Genomic DNA, 7,946 nt, shown 5'->3' on the forward strand with positions numbered 1-7,946 from the left:
AGCCTCGTCCAAATCACTCTCTCCTTCAACCTCCTGCGACTGAGATGGGATGGCAACAGCCTCGTCCAACTCACTCTCTCCTTCAACCTCCTGCGACTGAGATGGGATGGCAACAGCCTCGTCCAACTCACTCTCTCCTTCAACCTCCTGCGACTGAGATGGGATGGCAACAGCCTCGTCCAACTCACTCTCTCCTTCAACCTCCTGCGACTGAGATGGGATGGCAACAGCCTCGTCCAAATCACTCTCTCCTTCAACCTCCTGCGACCGAGATGGGATGGCAACAGCCTCGTCCAACTCACTCTCTCCTTCAACCTCCTGCGACCGAGATGGGATGGCAACAGCCTCGTCCAACTCACTCTCTCCCTCAACCTCCTGCGACTGAGATGGGATGGCAACAGCCTCGTCCAACTCACTCTCTCCTTCAACCTCCTGCGACTGAGATGGGATGGCAACAGCCTCGTCCAACTCACTCTCTCCTTCAACCTCCTGCGACTGAGATGGGATGGCAACAGCCTCGTCCATCTCACTCTCTCCTTCAACCTCCTGCGACTCAGATGGGATGGCAACAGCCTCGTCCAACTCACTCTCTCCTTCAACCTCCTGCGACTGAGATGGGATGGCAACAGCCTCGTCCAACTCACTCTCTTCTTCAACCTCCTGTGACTGAGTTGGGGTATCTGTGTCTAGAACAGCCTCGTCCAACTTGGTCAGTCTCTCAGCCTCTCTGTGATCTTTATGGGATCTAGATAGAGAAAAGGAATATCTCTTAGGTCACTGCTATAATGTGAGTGTGAGGATGTGTAATTATAGAATTAGAATCACAGAATTAGAATGAATCATTCTAGAATTAGAATAGAATCACTCAAATTCTATGGCTCCAATACTCTTGAGATGACTCGGCCTATCCAGAGCCAAATATTTAGAGAATTCTGCCAACTTTTAAAAGGACTCCATGTTAGCGCCTTGGAGCCTTTCATTTATCCTTTCATTATAAGTAAATTCTAATTATAGATGTTCAGTTACATAGCATTGTTTAAAAATGTCAACATTGCCCATGGGGAGCCAGCTGTCATATGGATATCTACTGTGTCATGTAATGTATACATAAACTCAGCAAAAAAAGAAAACGTCCCTTTTTCAGGATCTTTCAAAGATAATTCGTAAAAATCCAAATATCTTCACAGATCTTCATTGTAAAGGGTTTAAACACTGTTTCCCATGCTAGTCCCCTGTAGCTCAGTTGGTAGAGCATGGCGCTTGCAACGCCAGGGTTGTGGGTTTGTTTCCCACGGGGGGCCAGTATGAAAATGTATGCACTCACTAACTGTAAGTCGCTCTGGATAAGAGTGTCTGCTAAATGACTAAAATGTAAAATGTTGTTCAATGAACGGTCATTAAGACACTAACAGCTTACAGACGGTAGTTATGAAAACTTAGGACCCTAAAGAGGCCTTTCTACTGACTCTGAAAAACACCAAAAGAAAAATGCCCAGGGTCCCTGCTCATCTGCGTGAACGTGCCTTAGGCATGCTGCAAGGAGGCATGAGGACTGCAGATGTGGCCAGGGCAATAAATTGCAATGTCCGTACTGTGAGACGCCTAAGACAGAGCTACAGGGAGACAGGACGGACAGCTGATCATCCTCGCAGTGGCAGACCACGTGTAACAACATCGGCACAGGATCGGAACATCCTGCGGGACAGGTACAGGATGGAAACAACAACTGCCCGAGTTACACCAGGAACGCACAATCCCTCCATCAGTGCTCAGACTGTCCGTAATAGGCTGAGAGAGGCTGGACTGAGGGCTTGTAGGCCTGTTGTAAGGCAAGTCCTCACCAGACATCACCGGCAACACCGTCGCCTATGGGCACAAACACACCGTCGCTGGACCAGACAGGACTGGCAAAAAAGTGCTCTTCACTGACGAGTCGCGGTTTTGTCTCACCAGGGGTGATGGTCGGATTCGTGTTTATCGTCGAAGGAATGAGCGATACACCAAGGCCTGTACTCTGGAGCGGGATCGATTTGGAGGTGGATGGTCCGTCATGGTCTTGGGCGGTGTGTCACAGCATCATCGGACTACGCTTGTTGTCATTGCAGGAAATTTCAACGCTGTGCGTTACAGGGAAGACATCCTCCTCCCTCATGTGGTACCCTTCCTGCAGGCTCATCCTGACATGACCCTCCAGCATGACAATGCCACCAGCCATACTGCTCGTTCTGTGCGTGATTTCCTGCAAGACAGGAATGTCAGTGTTCTGCCATGAAGAGCCTGGATCTGTTGGATCGGAGGGTGAGGGCTAGGATTTAGCCATTCCCCCCAGAAATGTCTGGGAACTTGCAGGTGCCTTGGTGGACGAGGGGGTAACATCTCAGTTTATGTCTCAGTTGTTGAATCTTGTTATGTTCATACAAATATTTACATTACATTTTTACATTTTAGTCATTTAGCAGACGCTCTTATCCAGAGCGACTTACAGTTAGTGAGTGCATACATTCTTTTATTTGTTTATTTTATTTTTATTCTTTTTTTATATATATATATTTTTTTTTTTCATACTGCCCCCCCGTGGGTATCGAACCCACAACCCTGGCGTTGCAAACGCCATGCTCTACCAACTGAGCTACATCCCTGCCGGCCATTCCCTCCCCTACCCTGGACGACGCTGTGCCAATTGTGCGCCGCCCCATGGGTCTCCCGGTCGCGGCCGGCTACGACAGAGCCTGGATTCGAACCAGGATCTCTAGTGGCACAGCTAGCACTGCGATGCAGTGCCTTAGAACACTGCGCCACTCGGGAGATGCGTTATTTACACGTTAAGTTTGCTGAAAATAAACGCAGTTGACAGTGAGAGGACGTTTCTTTTTTTGCTGAGTTTATATCTCAATGTCCCAACTCTCTAAATACATGGCTCTGGGCCTACCTCTCCATAGGCGGTGACCTTTGACCTACTACTGAATCTGTATCTGTAGGCCTATGTGATCCTGTAACCAGTCACAAATGTGTCATTAGTGTAAATCACTTACCTGACTTCCTTCATAACATCAGCTTCATTGATGGGGTCATCCAGGTCTATGAGGGTGAGGTCATTTCCATTGACCTCTGACCTCTGAAAGACAGCACAAAGTCATGTTTAGATGTCACCTACTGTGTCGCCTTTTGCCGTGTTCAAAACAACTGGGAAATCTCTGACTTCCGACTTCAGTGCGTTCAAGACAACTGGGAAATAGGAAAAAAAAACAAGCTCCGACTGGGAAAAATCGTTTTGAACAGTCATCCAACTCGGAATTCCAAGTCGGAAGCAGCGCGGCTTGGCGGGTCATGTTTTGGAGGACGCCTGACTCAACCTTCACCTCTCCCGAGCCCGCTGGGGAGTTGCAGCGATGAGACAAGATCGTAACAAGATCGTAACTACCAATTGGATATCACGAAAAATTGGGGAGAAAAAGGGGATAAAATTACCACCACAAAATGTAAAAAGGAATTCCAAGTCGGAAACTCTGGCATCTTTCTAGAGCTCCGACTTTCCGACCTGAAGATCACGGACGTCATGATTTGACCTAGTTATTTTTTTCGAGTTCCCAGTTGCCTTGAGAGCACCATTAACCCAACTCTCATTGTCACATCATAATGCATCATATTCAGAGAAATAGAATCACCAGAACATCATATCAGGTGTGCAGTTCAGTTTACCAGTCAAATTGCCAAGGTCAGAGGCTCTATCCTTTCTAGTGATTCTATTTCTATGGTCACATAATAATGCATCATATCTATGCTTGTGTCCGAAATAGCACCCTAGTTCCAATATAGTGCACTTCTTTTGGCTGGAGCCCTATAGAGTCCCACAGTATGAGTCATAATACCCATAAAACCTAGTGGTCTGGCAGCCTCTGGAACTGCCGTTCTGCAGCCAACAAGGCAGAGTTAATCTCAGCCTATGCTACCCTCCAGTCCCTCGACTTCTTGGCGCTGACGGAAACATGGATTACCACAGAAAACACTGCTACTCCTACTGCTCTTTCCTCGTCTAACCATGTGTTCTCGCATACCCCGAGAGCATCTGGTCGGCGCGGCGGTGGCACAGGAATCCTCATCTCTCCAAAGTGGACATTCTCTCTTTTTCCCCTGACCCATCTGTCTATCTCCTCATTTGAATTCCATGCTGTCACATCACTAGCCCATTCAAGCTTAACATCCTTGTCATTTATCGCCCTCCAGGTTCCCTTGGAGAGTTCATCAATGAGCTTGACGCCTTGATAAGTTCCTTTCCTGAGGATGGCTCACCCCTCACAGTTCTGGGTGACTTTAACCTCCCTACGTCTCTGCCTTTGACTCATTTCTCTCTGCCTCCTTCTTTCCACTCCTTTCCTCTTTTGACCTCACCCTCTCACCGTCCCCCCCTACTCACAAGGCAGGCAATACGCTTGACCTCATCTTTACTAGATGCTGTTCTTCTACTAATCTCACTGCAACTCCCCTCCAAGTCTCCGACCACTACTTTGTATCCTTTTCTCTCTCGCTCTCCTCCAACACTACTCACTCTGCCCCTACTCAGATGGTAATGTGCCATCACAACCTTCGCTCTCTCTCTCCCGCTACTCTCTCCTCTTCCATCCTATCATCTCTTCCCTCTGCTAAATCATTCTCCCTCCGATCTCCTGATTCTGCCTCCTCAACCCTCCTCTCCTCCCTTTCTGCATCTTTTGACTCTCTATGTCCCCTATCCTCCCGGCCGGCTCGGTCCTCCCCTCCTGCTCCGTGGCTTGACGACTCATTGCGAGCTCACAGAAGAGGGCTCCGGGCAGCCGAGCGGAAATGGAGGAAAACTAGACTCCCTGCGGACCTGTCATCTTTTCACTCCCTCCTCTCTACATTATCTTCCTCTGTTTCCGCTGCTAAAGCCACTTTCTACCACTCTAAATTTCAAGCCTATGCCTCTAACCCTAGGAAGCTCTTTGCCACCTTCTCCTCCCTGCTGAATCCTCCTCCCCCACCCTCCTCCCTCTCTGTGGATGACTTCGTCAACCATTTTGAAAAGAAGGTTGACGACATCCGATCCTCATTTATTAAGTGAAATGACACCGCTGGTCCTGCTCACACTGCCCTACCCTATGCTTTGACTTTTTTCTCCCCTCTCTCTCCAGATGAAATCTTGCGACTTGTGACGGCCGGCCGCCCAACAACCTGCCTGCTTGACCCTATCCCGTCCTCTCTTCTCCAGACCATTTCCGGAGACCTTCTCCCTTACCTCACCTCACCTCACCTCCCACATCAACTCATCCTTGACCGCTGGCCATGTCCCTTCCGTCTTCAAGAGAGCGAGAGTTGCACCCCTCCTCAAAAAACCTACACTCGATCCCTCCGATGTCAACAACTACAGACAAGTAAGTATCCCTTCTTTCTTTTCTCTCCAAATCTCTTGAGCGTGCCGTCTCTAGCCAACTCTCCTGCTATCACTCTCAGAATGACCTTCTTGATCCAAACCAGTCAGGTTTCAAGACTGGTCATTCAACTGAGACTGCTCTTCTCTGTGTCATGGAGGCTCTCCGCACTGCTAAAGCTAACTCTCTCTCCTCTGCTCTTATCCTTCTAGACCTATCCGCTGCCTTTGATACTGTGAACCATCAGATCCTCCTCTCCACCCTCTCCGAGTTGGGCATCTCCGGCGCTGCTCACTCTTGGATTGCGTCCTACCTGACAGGTCGCTCCTACCAGGTAGCGTGGCGAGAATCTGTCTCCGCACCATGTGCTCTCACCACTGGTGTCCCCCAGGGCTCAGTTCTAGGCCCTCTCCTATTCTCTCTATACACCAAGTCACTTGGCTCTGTCATATCCTCACATGGTCTCTCCTATCATTGCTACGCAGACGACACACAATTAATTTTCTCCTTTCCCCCTTCTGATAACCAGGTGGCGAATCGCATCTCTGCATGTCTGGCAGACATATCAGTGTGGATGTCGGATCACCACCTCAAGCTGAACCTCTGCAAGACGGAGCTGCTCTTCATCCCTGGGAAGGACTGCCCGTTCCATGATCTCGCCATCACGGTTGACAACTCCATTGTGTCCTCCTCCCAGAGTGCAAAGAGCCTTGGCGTGACCCTGGACAACACCCTGTCATTCTCTGCTAACATCAAAACGGTGACCCGATCCTGCAGGTTCATGCTCTACAACATTTGCAGAGTACGACCCTACCTTACACAGAAAGCGGCACAGTTCCTAATCCAGGCACATGTCATCTCCCGTCTGGATTACTGCAACTCGCTGTTGGCTGGGCTCCCTGCCTGTGCCATTAAACCCCTACAACTTATCCAGAACGCCGCAGCCCGTCTGGTGTTCGACCTTCCCAAGTTCTCTCATGTCACCCCGCTCAGTTGAGGCTCGCATCTACTACAAGACCATGGTGCTTGCCTACGGAGCTGTGAGGGGAACGGCACCTCCTTACCTTCAGGCTCTGGCACCCCAATGGTGGAACAAGCTCCCCCACGACGCCAGGACAGCGGAGTCACTGACCACCTTCCGGAGACACTTGAAACCCTACCTCTTTAAGGAATACCTGGAATAGTATGAAGTAATCCTTCTACCCCCCCCCTCCCCCCCCATAAAAAAAAAAGAAGAAAAATAAGTGGTTGTCCCACTGGCTATCATAAGTTGAATACACCAATTGTTGAATGCACCATTGTAAGTCGCTCTGGATAAGAGCGTCTGCTAAATGATATAAATGTAAAATGTAAATATACTGATAAAAGTCAACTTGTCCGAGAGAGATTTACATGGTTACAAAAACGTCACGCCAGGGTAAGCCTACACGAAATACAGCCCTTATTTTATGTGTTTCTAAAATCGGCTATGGGAAAAATGAATGGTGGAAAAACGATTGGAACCATGTCCCTGTTTGACCGCTAGGTTTTTTGGGTATTATCACACCTCCACTGTGGGACTCTATAGAGGGGTTGGTTGTTAAGCAACAAAACTGGCATGCAACTATGGGGCAAAATAGACAGGGTTTGACTTAGACTGTTGACAACATGTAAACTATATTTAGTCTCTAAATGTTTAATGCAAACATAAATACATTTGAACAATGAACTCGTCTCAAATACATTGTTACAGTTGTTGTTGGTTAGCTAGGTAGCGAATTTGAGTCATTGCATAGACATGATATCAGTCAAAACACCTCAAAACAAGACATGGTATCAATAACACCATACAACAAGCTGAAACATGCCACAGAGCTACGATTCCCCACATGGCAGCTTGTTGTTAGCTGAGGTTCAGAATCATAACAAGATACACGACTTCGGGCCATCGATGCGCGGGCATCGTTTTCGTGACGTCAGCCAACCCTTCTATGGCTCCTGGTCAAAAGTAGTACACTAGCCTACATAGGGAATAGGGTGCCATTTTGGACGAAATTATGAAGGTGCTGTCATAACCTTTGACCCCCATTTGACCCTACTGTACCTTTAGCCAACTCTCATGACTCCCCGGCCATAGACTTTCTAGTTTGATATTACAGCATGAATAGCACATTATTTCATTTGTTAAACAATATTTAATCCACAGTAATTAATATAATTGAAGATTTAAAAATAAATAACATGCCTACCTTGAACTCTTTATTCTCCATCTCCTTGCAAAATCAGCACATTTCCTTGCCAAAATGAACGCGCATCCAGAGCGAAAACAAACGCAATCCTCCAGCACTAGGGAGGTTTAGACTGAACTGCTCCAGCGGTTTTTCATCAGTTTCAACGTTTATCAGTGATGACGTAACAATGACCTGTACAGATTTGACGCACTTTCGATCTCGTGCTGATGCAACACTCTGTGTTGTTGAAAGCTCATGTATGGAAATCCTGCGAGTTGTAAACAAATTTAGGCTATTGTTGCCCTTAAAACTGTAATGTTGAGGACGCCATGAAAAATAAAATACATAA

The 7,946-nt window shown here is 47.7% G+C and overlaps 1 long non-coding RNA gene across 1 annotated transcript; it reads right to left on the reverse strand.

Annotated features, from left to right (window-relative positions):
* Positions 1–712: 712 nt before the first annotated feature.
* Positions 713–7,697, reverse strand: LOC311125503. The gene is made up of 3 exons (XR_014612880.1): positions 7,616–7,697; positions 3,033–3,115; positions 713–745 (listed from the first exon to the last, which is right to left on the reverse strand). It is a non-coding gene; the product is annotated as an uncharacterized lncRNA (long non-coding RNA).
* Between the last annotated feature and the right edge of the window lie 249 nt (positions 7,698–7,946).

Source organism: Coregonus lavaretus (assembly GCF_964263955.1).
Source record: "Coregonus lavaretus genome assembly, contig: HAP1_SCAFFOLD_367, whole genome shotgun sequence".
NCBI lineage: Eukaryota > Metazoa > Chordata > Actinopteri > Salmoniformes > Salmonidae > Coregonus > Coregonus lavaretus.